This window comes from Sturnira hondurensis, unplaced genomic scaffold (assembly GCF_014824575.4).
Source record: "Sturnira hondurensis isolate 20B ecotype Veracruz unplaced genomic scaffold, ASM1482457v3 Scaffold0014561, whole genome shotgun sequence".
Classification (NCBI taxonomy): domain Eukaryota; kingdom Metazoa; phylum Chordata; class Mammalia; order Chiroptera; family Phyllostomidae; genus Sturnira; species Sturnira hondurensis.
The window spans coordinates 56,031-59,878 of NW_028087192.1; the positions used below are offsets into that span (position 1 = coordinate 56,031).

Below are 3,848 nucleotides of genomic sequence, written 5' to 3' on the forward strand. Positions count from 1 at the left end.
CCTTCCCCCACGGGAGGTCCCCGTCACCCGCCCTGACTGTGTCCCCCCGTCCAGGGCCCCTTCCCAACAGCCCACGTCCCTCCGCTCAGCTGTTGGGACCATCTCTGCCTTCCCAGAGGTGAGCGCGCCAGCCGGCAGCTGGGCTCCCCAGTGCGGAGCTACACAGTGGGCGCCTTGGCGACCGAGTGCGGCCCCGCTGTCCCCAGGGCGTGGGGGTCACGCTGAGTCATGGCGCTGCTAAGTCCCAGGCGAGACGCGGAGGCTGGTGGAACCCAAGGGCCCAGACACGAGAGGACAGGGCCTCTGACACTGTTGTAGGACAGCATGGCTGTGCCCAGGGTCCTCCGCGTCCCCGGTCTCCAGGAACCGCTGGCACCCACGTGTGGGAGTCGAAGGGAGTAGCCTGTCCGGAGTCTCCACGCTGGGGGCGGGGTGGGAGGCCTCGCCGGAGGGCGCATTCCCGAGACACCCAGGCTTCATCAGTGGCCTCATCCCCAAGTGTCCCTAAGTGTGACCACCCGGCCAGCCTCGGTGGACTCTGCTTCCCCCCACCCCCGACCCCCAGGGAGGAGCCTGGGCCGAGCTTGGGGGAGGGGTGGTCAAAAGGTTGCAAGACCTGCGCGCGTGAGGGGACCCCGGGAGGTGTGATCGGAGCCCGCGAGGGTGTTTTGGAACGGGGTGCCCGGGTCTGTGCGGCTCCCAGGGGCCAGAGGCAAACGTCCCACACGGAGCCGCGCAGGTAAGCGCCCCGCACAGGAGAGATGGAGTAACTCACATGTGCGGTTAGAGTCTAGGACAGGGCGGGTGACTGCGGGGTGTGGGCGGGGCTGCGGGGAAGGACGGCTGTGGGATGTTTCAGCACCAAGCAGCTTTTAAAGCCTCTAGTCTCCTGCTTTCGTGCCCTACTGCCTTGTAAGAGAGCTCACTGCCCCTTTGTGCAGCTTCAGTGAATTTCCTTCTAAAACCAAGGACACGTGCATGGCATACCTGACACGTACCTGTAACTGTTCGTTGGTTGATTCATTCTGAAGCCATGAGGCTGCATTTATGGAAGCCCCTGCCTGGACTGGATCACCGCCCAGCACACCTAGCTTAGCCGTCTGCAGGGGCATCTCCAGGTCTCAGTCCACACTGTACGGTTTTCGTCCCGATGGCAAAGGAATAATCGCCAGCACTCAGGCTGCCTTTCTCCAGTCTTCCTCCCTCTCATACCGGGGTGCCCGATGCTGTCTCTCAGAAGCAGCCTGTTCCTCGCATGACAGGACCCCTTGCTGGGTCCCTTCCAAGGTGAAACGATGGTTCCTTTGGCTGGGCCATCAGGCAAGTTGGGGAGGTGAGTGCAGCAATCTGTCAGCAACCCTGAGAGATCCGGAGGCCGACATTCTCGTTTACCTCCACAAGCGCCTCCAGGCTTCTAGCTGTTCTGCTCCAGGTAACTGAATGCCCTTTTCAGGATCGGACTACACTCACCTGCGGACCTTTGTGAGGGCTGCTGGAGGCATGAGCTGAGCCACATCCTGTCACACGGCGGCCGCCATCTTTCTTCCCCACACTCGGGTTTTGACATAAATTTTGCCATCTTGTGGTCATGTCCTGTGTCACGTTCATTGTCCTCAGGGTCTGGCCCAGCGTCTCCACGGTGCTTCACCTGCACAGACACCACCAGAGGCTGCAGCACATTCACACCCCGCAGCCGCCACCAATGCCCTGCAGTGACCAGAGCCACCCACACCAACCTCATGCTGGTGGACACCTGTGTCAGCTCCTACGTGCTCAATTCCATTTTCACGTTTTACGTCACTGTGTGACAGGGCCCTCATCCCTGGTGGGTGCAGACCTGCCCTAGTTGGCTTCCTGTTCTCCTGCTCTTTGCCCCTCACTGCGGATGCTCAGGGAGCCTAGGGCTCCTGGGGTCATGGGCTGTTGGAAGTGACTCTTGACAATCTGATCTGTGGGGGTCAGTGTTTATAATATTCCTAATTACACTGTTTATTAATCCTTCATTGAACGCCAATGTTGTACATAAAATCCACAGTGAAGTTTATTTTTAAATTAAAATATAACTGACACTCTACCTCGTTTAAGTGTTCGGTGCCCAGCGTGTTTATTTGATGCACTTACATCACTCATGCGCCCCCTAACGGTGGTGATTCTCACTGGGACAGGTCTGGTTGTGCGAACAGCACAGAGGCTCTCACACCTGGACGGTCTCCCTACTGCTCACCCAGACAGCAGGGCTCAGCCTGTTGCCCTGGGCTGCAAGGCTGCACAGCTCATTACTGCACAAAATGACTCATACAATAACTCAACACAGCGGAAATGACACCATCAGGAAACCAAATAAACACCCATAGGAGGCTCTACAACCATTACAAAGGATACCATTTTACCACAAAAGTCTTTTTAATCCTTACCTGAGGATATGGTTATTGATGTTTGTGTGTGTGAGAAGGAGATAGAGAGAGATTAGTTGCCTTTACTTTCTTTGCAGCAAAGTCTGGTTTGCATTTGATCGGGCTTTAACGTGCCCAGGTGAATGAACCCCTTTCGTTTCGTAAGAATTGGTCATGTATAACGTTTAATCTTTTATAATTTTAACAGTAAATACATATTCATCATCAGAATTGTACATTTTCTAGATACACAAAAATCAACTTTAAAAAAGCTTTGTGGACACGTATAAAAGGGAAGGCAGGTGAGGAAAAAAGTCAAGGGCTGAGTCCAGGGCTGACAGTGCTGGGCTCCACGTCTGGGCTCTGGGCAATGAACTTGCACACCCTCCCCCACTGCTCACTCAGGGCGCTGCCCTCTGTGGAGGCCAAGCTGGGTCTTTTTCTTCTTCTGGAGTTTGGTCACTCTTATCTCAACAACTCTTTGTTGCTTTTAAGAAGTTGGTTTTTGTATGATACATGGCATTTTTCATTACTTTCAGTGGGAGGATTTGCCTAGACAATCTTGCCCCCTTGTCAAGAGTAATTTTTAAGAAAACAGTTGGTCCCAGAGAACGGGGTCAGAACCCGAATCTGAAATTGTGATGTGAGGATGGTCTGCCAGGGGGTTTATAAGTGCAAGGGTTTTAATGTAACTTGTTTTTTGGAAACATTATTCATGCACACACAAGAGAACTAAAAAAACTCTCAAGAATACACAAAATTAAATGAGTCACATTGTCCCCTGCTCCTTCAGTCACCAAAGCCATCTAAAAGAAACCGTCACAGTGAGTCACTTCTGATTCCTCCTCCCAGGAAAATCCACCTGTGCCTTGATGTTGGTGTTATGTCTGTGAAAATAGCCCAGCTCACAGACTGGGAGAAAATGCTTGCAAATCACTTGTTTTATACCGTGCACGAGAATCCTCAAACTCCATAATAAGAGAACAACTCAATAAAAAGTGATCAATATTCAAGAAAACACCTCACCAAAGAATACATGGCAGCCTTGGGGTGAGTTGGTTGGAGCATCGTCCCATGTACCAAATGTTGTGGCTTTGACCCCTCCCTGGTCAGGGCACCCAGGGGGAAGCAACCTATCGATGTTTTTCTCTCACATCAATGTTTCTCTCCCTCCCTTCCTCTCTCTCAAAGTAAGGAAAATGAAATGTCATTGGGTGATGAAAACGAAAAAGAATAGAAAAGGAAATGTTCATGTGGGGAAGGGGTCCCAGAGGGAACAATGTCACTTGCTCCACCCCCTGCCAGATTTCAGTCACTTCCCCTGCTTCCCGGCAAATTGGACTCCGCTAGTGCCGATTCCTACGTGGGTTGGTTTGTGTGCTTCCTAGGACCCTGTGGGTCCCTCCAACGAACTTTCCTGTGAGGCTGGGAGTTCCCACTCCCCTTTCGTTTCCC

At 52.9% G+C, this 3,848-nt stretch overlaps 1 pseudogene; it reads right to left on the reverse strand.

The window, feature by feature from the left end:
- Window positions 1-855: 855 nt before the first annotated feature.
- LOC118999076 (COP9 signalosome complex subunit 4-like) lies at window positions 856-1,741 on the reverse strand (annotated as a pseudogene).
- Between the last annotated feature and the right edge of the window lie 2,107 nt (window positions 1,742-3,848).